At 52.5% G+C, this 12669-nt stretch overlaps 2 long non-coding RNA genes across 3 annotated transcripts; one reads left to right on the top strand and one right to left on the bottom strand.

Annotated features, from left to right (window-relative positions):
- The first annotated feature begins 4266 nt into the window (after window positions 1–4266).
- On the top strand, window positions 4267–6812 carry LOC136158044 (uncharacterized). Its single transcript, XR_010661309.1, has 3 exons — window positions 4267–4730; window positions 5027–5269; window positions 6142–6812. It is a non-coding gene; the product is annotated as an uncharacterized lncRNA (long non-coding RNA).
- Window positions 6813–8184: 1372 nt separating this feature from the next.
- LOC136158043 (uncharacterized) lies at window positions 8185–9056 on the bottom strand. Of its 2 annotated transcripts, XR_010661308.1 has the most exons (3): window positions 9017–9056; window positions 8845–8921; window positions 8185–8569 (listed from the first exon to the last, which is right to left on the bottom strand). It is a non-coding gene; the product is annotated as an uncharacterized lncRNA (long non-coding RNA). The 2 variants fall into 2 exon arrangements; XR_010661307.1 differs by lacking the exon at window positions 9017–9056 and having other exon boundaries at window positions 8845–8976.
- Between the last annotated feature and the right edge of the window lie 3613 nt (window positions 9057–12669).

Genomic DNA, 12669 nt, shown 5'->3' with positions numbered 1-12669 from the left:
GACACAGGCAAGAAACCAGTGAACATGCAAATAAACTCTGAAATGAGAGCCCTTGGTGCAACAAAGAAAATAAACAGAATTATAGGATCAAATTATAGCTTGTGAGAGTTAGACTATAAAGAAAGCTGAGCGCCGAAGAACTGATGTTTTTGAACTGTGGTGTTGGAGAAGACTCTTGAGAGTCCCTTGGACAGCAAGGAGATCCAACCAGTCCATCCTAAAGGAAATCAGTCCTGACTATTCATTGGAAGGGCTGCTGCTGAAGCTGAAACTCCAATACTTTGACCACCTGATGACCAACTGACTCATTGGAAAAGACCCTGATGCGGGGAAAGATTGAAGGCAGGAGGAGAAAGGGAAGACAGAGGATGAGATGGCTGGATGGTATCACCAACTCAATGGACAAGAGTTTGAGCAAGCTCTAGGAGTTGGTGATGGACGGGGAAGCCTGGCGTGCTGCAAGTTCATGGAGTCACAAAAAGTCAGACACGACTGAGCAACTGAACTGAACTGATAGGATAAAATGTAGAAGTGAGATAGCATGGCCTGGGAGGGCCTCTGGGGAGGGAGTAGTTTAAGTTCAGAATTGAATGTGGAGAAGGAGCCAGTCATGCAAAGAGGTAGAAAAGGGGGGTCTCAGATAGAGGGAACAGCAAGTGCAAAGTCCCAGGGGTGGGAATGAGCTTGGTGTGTTGGAGGAGCAGAAGCAGGCTGCTGTGATGGAGTGGAGAAGCAGGAGGAAGGGTGGTCGGAGCCAGGGTGAAGTGATCCCTGGAGCCAAGTCAGACCAAGAGATGCCTGGGGAGTGAGTGTGGGATCATGAGTACCAGGGAAGACATCCACGGGTACTGAATGGGGAGCAAGGAGGGGAGCTGAAGGCACTGGGTTTGGGACGTTTTTTCTCTTGATGTCTTTGTCAGTGGAAGGGAAGGCCAAGGAGAAAGACCTTGGTTTGCAGAGCACCAGCTCAGACTGCAGCAGAGAGGGGCTTCAGGCCACATCTGGGTGCATCTGAGTGGAACAGGCTAATTTCAATCATTAAAATCAGCAAACCCATCTTTGGCAACTCATAATAGCATCTACTCCATGAGATGTTGTTCATTGAGAACCTAAGCATCAGACTCTATGCAACCTGCTCAGAGGCTGCCAGATATATCCCCTTCCCAGAACAAAGCTCACAGAAGCAGAAAATTGCAGTATAATGTGGTGAGTGTTCCAGGGAATGTTAAACAGGGGATGGGTCATTCAAGTCGGCTTTTGAAGGATGAAGAGGAACTCGCTGGAGAGAAACCATCAACAGAAGGGCAGAAACTTTTGTCCACCTGTATGTCCCAGAACCTAAGAAAGAGCTTGGGGCATAGTAGGTGCTCAATCCATATTTGTTGATTAAATGAATCAGAGCTGCCCACATTTCGATTATTCAAGTACCTGGCTTCATGATTTTTATGCGGTATGTTTTCCACAATTTCTACCAGTGAACCAGTGAAGTTGCTCAGTTGTGTCTGACTCTTTGCAATCCCATGGACTATAGCCTACTAGGCTCCTCCATCCATGGAATTTTCCAGGCAAGAGTACTGGAGTGGGTTGCCATTTCCTTCTCCAGGGGATCTTCCTGACCCAGGGATCGAACCCAGGTCTCCCTCATTGAAGGCAGACGCCTTATTGTCTGAGCCACCAGGGAAGCCTATTGCTTAATATTTTTCTTCAAGTTGAATTACCTTTCTATCTAAATGAATTTATCTTAAGAGAAGACATTTGATATGATCACTAAATTCGAAAAGAACAAAGAATATTTGCCATAAATCAAAGATAACCAGAAAAACCACCACAATGAAAACAAAACAAAGTTATTAAAGTCTGCCTGTTAAGAGAACAAAAAAGGCGGGCCACAGACCGGGAGGAAGTATTTGCAAATCACACATCTACAAAGGACTGACTCGTATCCAGAATATATAAAGAACTCTCCAAACCCATTAATAAGAAAACAATCTGATTTTTTAAATGGACAAAAATTTGAACAGACACTACCCCAAAAAAAGAAAAAAAGAAAGAAAAGAAAAACAGAGATGGTAAATAAGCACATAAAAAGATGCTTAGCATCATTAGTCATTAGGGAAAGGCAAATTAACAACACGATGACATTCCAGAGCACACCTATTAGAATGGCTAAAATTAAAAACAAAAAGCTGGCAATGTCAGGTGCTGGTGAGGATGGGAAGCAACTAAAACTTGGATGCAGTGTGGGTGGGAGTACAAAATGCAAAGACACTTGGGAAAACAGGTCAGCAGTTTCTGATTAAGTCACACGTACAGTTACCATGTGATCCAACAATTCTACTCTTAGAAATTTCCCCAAGATAAATAAAATTTTATGGTCACATAAAAACCTGTTTGCAAAAGTTTGTAAGTGGCTTTACTTGTAATCACTGAATCTGGAAACAGCCCATCTATCCCTCAACTAGTGAGTGGGTATGTCACCCCACTCCAGTACTCCTGCCTGGAAAATCCCATGGAGAGAGGAGCCTGGTAGGCTGCATGCAGTCCCTGGGGTCGCTAAGAGTCAGACACAACTGAGCGACTTCACTTTCACTTTTCACTTTCACATGCTGGAGAAGGAAATGGCAGCCCACTCCAGCGTTCTTGCCTGGAGAATCCCAGGGACAGGGGAGCCTGGTGGGCTGCCGTCTGTGGGGTCACACAGGGTCGGACACGACTGACGTGACCTGGCAGCAGCAGCAGCAGTGAGTGGGTAAACAGTCAGGGGTATGTCCATGTAGTGGAATACTATCCAGCAATAGCAAGGAAGAATGTACTGATAACACACAATGAAATGAACGCGTCTCAGATGCGAGGTGCTGAGTGTAAGAAAAACCAGTCTCAAAAATCAGTGGGCTATAGGATTCCACTTATATGACGTTCTGGAAAGGGCAAATTTATAGAAAGAGTAAAAGATCAAAGTTCAAAAACAAGGGACACTGATCTATTTTGATGGAAGTCAGGAGAGCAGTGCCCACAGGAAGGGAAGTAACGGAGGCGCGGGGCGGGCTCTGGGGGTGGGGCGGCTCTGGGTCTGTCTGTCTGGGTGCTAATCACTCGGCCGTGAACATTCAAGCGGAGCACTTCTTTGCCTATGTCAAGTTCAGTCGCTTTAGTCGTGTCCGACCCTTTGAGACCCCATGGGATTTTCCAGGCAAGAGTACTGGAGTGGGTTGCCAGTTCCTTCTCCTGCATATGTCATAGTTTAGTACAAAGTTTTTAAAAGTTTAGCTAGAGCAAACTATATGCCAGAAGTCTGATGTCTGAGGTGTGCTCATTTTCACCAAGGGAGATAAGCAAGTATTGGGTGTTATCGAGAGGTTAGCATCTGCCCTTCACGATGTGAAGGAAGAACTGTAGAAAGATATGCAAAGTGAATGACTTCTCACCATGTGACCCAATGTGTACCGATGCTCTGCACCCTATAAAGTGAAGTTGGGTGGCCCCGATGGTGCCCAACGTCAATGAAGAGAGCACGTGAGTATCTCAGCCAGCATGCTGGAAGGGGGTGATGGCTCAGCTCTGAAAGCAGAAGAGCCCACATTCGACCAGAGCCGATAAGCAGTAGCTGGATTCGATTTCGCGTTCTTCGTCTCTGTGTTCCTTGGCACCCAACACAAGCCCAGCACGCGGTTAGTCTTCACTCGCTGGTCACCTCCGAGCGTTCTCATCGGTGGTTCCCTCTGCTTGGAGACGCTCCCTTCTCCCACGTCACCTGACAAACTCCTAACCTCACCTTGGGGATGACTCGCTTTGCCCTGCTACTTGAATATCCCCTGGCATTGCTGCTTCAAGGCCACTACACATGCTATTTCCTTGGCCTGCAAGCACTTCCCTCTCCCTTCCCCTGGGTCAATCATCCCCTTTTGTGCACAAGTGACAGAAAACCAAACTGTTTCCAGCCAAAAACGGGAAAGGTAGTGGCTCATGAAACTAAAACATCCAAGTGTGTCTAATTTCAGGTATGGCCGGATCTAGGGGTTCCAACCCTGTCTAGCTCTGTGTTGATCGCTCTCAGGCAGGTTTTTCTCTTATGAAGTCCCCTTATGCTCCAGGCTTTCACTTGCTCACTCTCCATCCAATGGAAAAGCTGCAAGTCTTTTCGCAAATAACTCCCAGCAACGAAAGTCCCAGGATCAAGTTTCATTGGGCAGGCTTAGTTACACGCCCATCCCCGGACCAGTCACATGGAGCCAGACTTGGTCACACGTCCACCTTTGGAGACAGGGTCCTAGGACACCCCACCCAAATCTCATGGGATGAGATGAGGCAAGAGGGGGTTCTCCAGCAGGAAATTGGGGTGCTATTACCCCAATACAGGAGAAACCAGAAGATGGATACTGATCCCACCTTCTCTTGGAAAACTCTAGCTTTTCCCAACATGCTGTGTGAACTCAGGCCAACCACTTTCCCTCTCTGGGCCTCATGTTCCTCCTCTGAAAAATGGGCAGGAGGCCATTTGAATTCCAACATTCCAGAATTCTGGGACAGCTTCCAGGACTGGCGGCTGCTCCCGAAATCCCAGGAACGTTCCGGTACTTCTGGGGACGGAAGTGGAGCACCAGCCAGAGCCGTCCCTGGCCCCCTGGCCTGGGAACATGCTTCGAGGATGACAGTTGGGCTCCCTTCAGTCGAAATTCCACTCCCGTGGGGGCCCTGCCAAGGAAAACAAGCCCAAGAACTGGGCATTGAAGGTGAGCATATTTGACAAGTTTTAAGACGACAAATTATTTACACAGGTGTGGGAACCGTCCCCTCGCACCCTGCTTTCTTTTCTTTCTCTTCCTCCCCTTTCCAAATTCTTTCCCCCAAGGGTGCTGACAGACATGCCAAGGGAGGGGGTGGCTGGCTTGGGGATTGGCCTGGAGTGAGTCCATGAGCCCGAGGCAGCAGGGGAGGGGTGGGGCAGGAGGGACGAGGGTGTCTTCTCCGGGGAGGGCTCTTTTCCCCTCATCAACTGTCTCGCTCTCAACTCGCATTACCTGGGAAGCTACGAGACTGAGGTCCTGGATTCCAAAGCGACCTGAGTCCTTCAAGAGAATGGAGCTCAGTCCATCCTCAGTTGACAAGGAGTAGCTGACCCCGGAGAGAGCCAGGCAAGAGGTGGAGAAAGCAAAAATCACTTCTTAAACACCTACTGTGTCCCTGACACTGAGCTGAGCCTTAAGAGTACACTGTGAATGAACCAGATGAAAATCTCTGCCCTGGTGGAGCTGACGAGAAAACAAACAAGGTGAATGATGAGTTTACCTTCATAAGCACTTTAAGAAAATAAAATAGAGTGAGAGGTTGGGCCCGGGCCGGTGGGTGGGGAGACTCTAGGTTTAGGAAGTGACATTTGAGCTGAGAAAGCGGAGAAGGCGCCTGCTAGGTAGAGATCTGAAGGAAGGACACTTTGGGCAGATGGCTCTGTGCATGCAAAGGCCCTGGGGTTGAAAGTGACTTGGGTGTCCAAACAGCACAGAGGAGGCCTGTGTGGCCAGAGCCAGGGGAGGGACTGGAGCTTGACCAGAGGTCTGGCCTGCGCTTTCTGCTCAGGAAAACAAACACACCAAGTGGGGTGGTTATCCCCCCTTTACCAAGGGGGAAACTGAGGCTCAGAGAAGGGCAGTGACCTGCCCAGGGTCACACAGCAGAGTCAGGCCCCAGCCCCTTCCACCTGGTCCCAAGCCCGTGCCCCTTGCTCCTGAGAGGCGAGAGGGCAGGAACAAGGAGTGTCCAAGACCTGCCAAGCCTCCCGTCTGCAGCTCGGCCCCCAGGGGAAGGGGTGTCTGGAGGATAAGCCTTCTTGCTTCCTGTGGGAAGAAAGTGGAGACTGATTTTGCTGCTGAGTCATGGGGGTGCCACAGGCTCCCAGGCCTCAATGGGCCCTGCCTCAGTTTACCCACCTGTAAAAAAATGGGTATAATAACATGTCTGCCTCCAGTACCAACTTCAGAGGGGTGCTAGGAGGGTTAATTACTGCCTGGCAATTCCAGAAGCTGTGATGAAAGGTGGTGGGAAGGGGGCACTATTAACCCGGGCAAATAATTACTCCCAGCCCGAGGGAGGAGGAAGAGGGGTCGCACCTGGTCTGATCCAGCCTCCATCCGGTTTCCTTTCCAGATGTGCAGGAGCCCTGCAGGCACGAGCATCTGGCTCTGACGGCCGTCCTGGCCCCAAGACGCCCAGTACCATGAGAAGGTGGGGCTGTGAATGGGCACGCACCACACAGACCAGTCTTGAGCCTGCGTCTCTGCCCCTCCCTGATGGGGAGACTGGTGCAGCACCCATCCCATCAGAGCCTCGGTTTCTTCATCTGCACAATGGGGGCAAGAAGCTGGCCTGCCCCTTGGGGGCTGCGCTTGGTTCTCACAGGGACACAGACACATCCCATCTCCCCGGCTGCATGTCAGGCCCCAACCTCCCACGCCAACAGCCATCCTGACCGCCACAGCCTGATGGGAAATGGTAAAAAAAAAAAAAAAAAAAAAAAAATGATTTTTAAAACACTCTTCAGGGGACTTCCCTAGCAGTCCAGTGGTTAAGACTCTGCGCTTCCAATGTAGGGGACACAGGTTTGATTCCTGGTCGAGGAACCAAGATCCCACACGCTGGTCCGTATGGCCAAAAAATAAAAATAAATAAATAAATCAAACACTCTTTGGAATGCTGATTAGGCCTCACGTTGCCCACAACTCTCGGGCTCCAGAAGCAAGCTCCAACTGCCCTCTGCCCCTGGAATCCCAGCCTCTTGCCTGGCTTGGGGAGGGGAAACAGGGACAGATACTGGAGCAAGCCCTCTCTTCCTCCTTTTAGTTATTTATTTTTTATATTATTTTCTTAAGTTTTGCATTATTTCTTAAATTATTTTCTTAAATTAAATACTGACATAGCGTTAGATGTTTCGTGTGTACATCTTATTTCTACCCCTGTATATCTGACAGTGCGCGTGCGTGCTAAGTCGCTTCAGTCGTGTCTGCCTCTTTGCGGCCCTGTGAACGATAGCCCACCAGGCTCCTCTGTCCATGCGACTCCCCAGGCCAGAACACTGGAGTGGGCTGCCATGCCCTCCTCTGGGGGGATCTTCCCCACCCAGGGATCGAACCCGGGTCTCTTACGTCTCCTGCCTGGGCAGGCAGCTTCTCTGCCACTGGCGCCGTCTGGGAAGCCCACCTGCCAGTGTGCTCACCCTAAAAGTTCATTTTCCATCTGCCCCCCTCTGGCGGAGGCCCTGTATCCATTTTGCCCACCCCGCCCCACCTCTCCTTCCCTGCTGGTAATCACAACCTTCTCCCCTGTATCTACATATTGGTTTTTTTGTTCGTTTGTTTGTTTAGTAGCTGTCTATAGTCCACATATGAGTGAAATCATATGCTATTGATATTTATCTCTCTCTGTCTGATTTATTTCACTGAGCATAACACCCTCAAGGGTCATCCAAGTTATCGCAAACGGCAAGGCGTCATTGTTTTCCTGGGTGAGTAGTATTCCACCACACACATCCCTCTATGTGGCAACATTGCGCCCATCTCACGGAAGGGGACACTGAGGCTCTGAGAGGCAAGTGTCAAAGCCCTGGGCTGGGAGGAGGCAGACCTCGGCCCTCCACTTTCCCCCGAGGCCGTCTGAGTCCCAGCTGAAGCCTCAGCCTAGATGTCGGATCTATACAGTGCCCCCGGAGATGAGGTTTTTCCATGTGAGTGGGCTGTTCCTGGGCCTGCGGACCCCAGAGAGAAGGGAGCCAGGTCCTTGCCAACAGGCCGTCCCTGCAGGCAGAGGGCAGCTCACTTTAAGGAGGAGCCCAGGGCTCAGAGCGCTGGTGCAGGGCATCTGTGCCCACCCCACAAGCTCACTTGGTCTCGCTCTTACCCGCAATCCCCCCGCTGCAGCCACACCGGCCCAGGTGATCTCCAAACACGCCTTGGCTCCCACCAGTGCATCTTTGCACCTGCAGTCCCCTCTGCCCGGGGCAATGCCCCCCCACACACACACTCCTTCCCACGCTGGCTTCTTGTTATCCAATCTCTCTTCAAAGGTCACCTCCTCCGAGGATCGTTCTGGGGCTCTCCCCATCACAGCTCCTGCTTTATTTCCTGCAGAGCCCTCATCCCTCTCTGAAATGACCTCAAATGTCTGATTCCCTCACTATGATATAGACTCCATGAGAACAGAGGGGTTTGTTTTTATTTCTTCTTTTTTTTTTTCTTTTTTATTCACTGCTGTATTTCCAGGACCCAGTAGAACACAGCGGTGCTCAATAGATACTTGTTGATGTAATGAAGATGTTTTTAAAAATAAGAATCATCTGGGTCACGAGGAAAGGGGTGGGTGTTCTAGGGGGCAGGGAGCGGGGATGGCTCCCCCAAGGACGGAATGATTTCTCCGGAGTCTTTCAAAGCGTGTCCTGGGGACCTCTGACACCACAACAGCAACAGTCCTGCTTGTCTGGCACTGACTCTGCTCAGCACTGGATCATCTCATTAAATCCTCGCACGGGCCCCGGGAGGTCAGTCGTGTGATTATGCCCATCCTCCAGATCAGGAAAATGTAGCTTAGGCGAAGGGACGCATTCCCAGTCACCAGTCACCCTCACACCCTACCTCCCGCCCTCCAGAGCCCCAGGGTCCCCGAGAGACAGCCCCACCCCTCGATTCCCAGCGCAGCCTGGAGAGATCACGTGCCCGGCCTGATGCCCCCCAGCTGGTCGGCCGCCCGGAGGGACGATCCCCAGCTCCCCGCGGCCACTCGCCCGTGGGGAGGGAAGACTGGCTTGGCAGCTGGTCCTGGGGACGCCGGGCAGCCAGGAGTTTCTCTCCCCGGACTTACTGTACATGATTCAGCGCCAGCCCCGGTTGTGAAATCTGGGAATCTTGTGGGCAAGGCCAGGCCCGGGGGATGGCTGTCTGGGAAAACGAGGCCGGGAAGGGGTTAAGGGGGGCAGCAGGCCACCCCCCCACCCCGGGGGGGAGGCACCGCGCCAGGCCAGCAGAGAGCTCACCGTTCACACTGGGCCGGCCACCGCCTGCGGCCTGTCGCTGACATCACAGCTGCGTCAGTCCAGCCTGCCCAGCCCCCCCACTTCCTTCCCTCCTGCAGCGGCATCTCCAGCCACGTCTCCAACCTCACTGTCCTCTCCTTGCGGGGGGAGGGAGGGCAGCCCGTGCCCAACCTCCCCTCCTGGGAGGGAGGGGGAGATGACAGTCCTCTGCATACAGGAGGCGCTTCATAAGCCGTGACGGGTTTGAGCCAAACCATAATCCCGCAGGTTAGAGGCTCTCACACCCATTGCAGAGAAGAAAAGACCGAGGGTCCGAGAAAGTAGGGACTTGCCCAAGGTCATCCAACTGCACAGTCGTAATTACTTGAAATGTTAATATAATCCTGATGCTCTTCCTCGGCTTTTTATTAGAAGCACGTGTACCTCTCATCGCCCGCTGGGTTGCAATAACTATCCCGAGGCTGGGGATTTTCTTTCTTATCTCATTTGTTTGCTTAAATTCAATTAAACCAAATGGGCATTTGTTTGAGTAGAGAGATAATAAAAGGCTTTCACAGGAACCATTCGCAGATCAGTGACGACTTCTGGTACTGTATTAAATGAATTCTACGCTTGAAATTTTCAAAAAAACCCCACTGAGTACCTACTCTGCTCCAGACCCCACTTATGCATATTAGACTCAGTCCTTACAGAAACTCCGTGAGTTACCCATCTCACAGATGAGAAAACTGAGGCATAGGGAGCCCCCCCATAGCTGGTAAATAGCAGTCATAAAAAATAATTCAATAATAATAATAACTGGCATTGATTAGGTACTTACTCCATGTGCTGAGCGTAGTATTTACATCATCTCACTGGCTTCTCTCACGACTCTAGAAGATAAGTACTGTTAGTTTCCCCATTTCACAGATGAGAGGCGGAGGGGTTCACTCAGCTGGATAATAAAGCTGCTACGTGGCAGAGCTGGGATTTGAACCCAGGGCTTCTGTCCCTGCGTGCATGCATGCTGAGTCACTTCCATCGTGACCAACTCTGCAACCCTATGGACTGTAGCCCGCCAGGCTTCTCTGTCCATGGGAATTCTCCAGGCAAGAATACTGGAGTGGGTTGCTCTGCCCACCGCCAGGGGATCTTCCTGACCCAGGGATCGAACCCATGTCTCTTATATCTCCGGCATTGGCAGACGGGTTCTTTACCCCTGGCACCACCTGGGAAGACCCTTAGTCCCTACTCAGAACTGGGGCTGGACACACAGTGGCTGCTTGGGTAACTCAAGGACAACCAAGCTGAAGAACCCTGGGGCTGCCAAGGGATCTGTCCCCCAAGATAGCCCTGGCGTCAGCTCGGGGCCGCCGGTATGGGCCTGGCCCAGCTGGAAAAAGACGTGTGCTCGCCTCTTCTCGCAGAATGCCATCCCGCCCATGGTGGTAGCAGCCCCCGAGCTCACAGCCGCCGCTGTCCAGCCACCTATGAGGAAGTTCATTATTTTCCCCATTGTACCAGGCAGAGACAGCAAAGCCCAGAGACGGCGTGTGACTTGTTCAAGGTCACACAGCCAGCTCCAGCTCCACTCTTACCTCCCAAACCTGCTCTCAGCGGCAGAGCCCTGGGGTGTATGTGAGAAGGAGGGAGACAAGGTCTGCGCCCCCCAGCCCACCCCGCCCCTTGGGGCGAGGACGTCCTATCCCCGCCTTGCCTTCCTAAACCCCAGCTGAGAGTTAGCAGGAGTTGGTGGGACCGAGCCACTCGTGAGCTGCCTCACAAAGCGAGGACAGGAAGAGTGTTCCTGGCCGAGGGACCAGAGCGGGAGAAGGAGGCACAACTCATGGAACAGAGGAGGATGCATGTCCAGCGAGTCTGCGGGGGAGAGAGGGGGACTGGAGGGAGGAGGCCAGCCTGCATAGTGGGACCCTTGAACACCGGGCTGAGGAGCTCGGGGCAATGGGGAGCCACGACAGCTGTAGAGCAGGGGGGAGCATGATCCGCAGAGGACTGACCGCTGCCGGACCTCCCCTGTTCTTCCTGCTTTTGTCCCGGCCTCTGCAGGTCCTGTGAAAGCGCAAGTCAGACTGCGTCCCGCCTCTGCTTGGAACCCTCCGTGGCGCCCGCCTCCTGCGGAGAAGCCACGACGCAGAGGGTCCTGCTGGCCTGCCCCAGCCCTGCCCCAGCCCTGCTCGGCCTCGCCTCCTCCCGCCGCACCACCTCAGGGCCTTCGCAGTGAGAGCTGCTCCTGCTTCGTGAAAGCCTCCTCCTCCTGCGGGTTCCCTCCCTCAGTCTACAGGTCAGCTCAGCTGTTCCCTGCTTAGTGAGGCTGTCTCTGACCCATCTCTGGATATTGAAACCCCCAGCTCACCCCACTTCTTCCCCCACTCTGTTTCTCTCTGTAGCACTGGTCCTTTCAAATACAAGGTGTGCGTGTGTGTGTTTGTGTACACGCATGTACACACGCGTGCGCGCACTCAGTCATGTCCAACTCTTTGTGACCCCATGGACTACAGCCCGCCGGGCTCCCCTGTCCATGGAATTTTCCAGACAAAAATACTGGAGTGGGTTACTATTTCCTTTGACTTGGGATCTTCTCGACCCGGGGATCAAACCCAAGTTTCTTGCGTCTCCTGCATTGGCAGGCAGATTCTTGACCACTGCACCACCTGGGAAACCCTTCAAATATAGTATACAACTTTTTTATCTTATTTGCTGTCCGCTCACCCCACCAAAGTGTGAACTCCGTGGGGGCAGAGACCTCTGACTGTCTCGTGTCCTGCTGTGACCCCAGCGCCTGACACACAGGAAATGCTCAATAAATATTTGTTGAGTGAATGAATTCTCTTTTCCCTCAGATTAATTTTCTGAGGGTTTAGAGCTTACGACCTTTGCTTCGAACTCCAGATACACAGGTGACTTGCCCAGGGTCACTCAGCTCACAAGTGGTCAGTTGATCTGACCCCCGAAAGTCTGTGATATTTTTCCCCTCAATCCGGGCTGCCCCTCTGGGATTTAGGCTGATGCCACGTTACCACTTCTGAGGGCTCTCCTTGGCTCCACCTTATGCTGGAGGCTCAGAGAGGTGAAGCAACTTGGCCAAGGTCACACAGCAACCAAGGGTGTGATTTCAGGTCTTTTTGCCTCTGCGTTTTGGGCATTTTCCACTAAAGCAGCTCTGCCTCTCTCCCCTCCACCTCCCCTCTTTTCAGGCGATGTGTCTGCAGCTGAACTATCAGGCCTGCTGCGTGCGGCCTGGACATACACCACGTCCCGGGCCGGGCCCCGCCCACCACCCCAGCAGGGCTGCGAGCACAGCGCTGGTCCCACATGCCTCTGGGATGAGCTGCGGAGAGTGTGACCAGGCCCAGCTGACACATCTCAGAGCAGATGTGGGCCAGCCTCCCACGGGCCCCGCGGAGCCCAGCCAAGACTCAGCCTAGCATCCACCCCCAGGGCGGGGTGCTGGGCCTTGGAGGGGGCGAGGGCAGAGAAGGCCAGCGATCCTGGAGCGTTCACGTGAGGCAGAGATTAAGGGGCTCCGGGCTCGAAACAGGGCCCAGGCATCGGTGGTTATGGAGGGAAAAGAGACAATTTTTCAGGGCTGAAAATCCAGTGGGGTTTTAAATGAGTGAAGCGGGCCAGAGTTAAGATGATAAAGAGCTATTTTT

This window comes from Muntiacus reevesi, chromosome 2, assembly GCF_963930625.1.
Source record: "Muntiacus reevesi chromosome 2, mMunRee1.1, whole genome shotgun sequence".
NCBI classification, from domain to species: domain Eukaryota; kingdom Metazoa; phylum Chordata; class Mammalia; order Artiodactyla; family Cervidae; genus Muntiacus; species Muntiacus reevesi.
The sequence above is the reverse complement of the archived record's forward strand: the minus strand, read 5'-3'. Positions and strand labels throughout refer to the sequence as shown.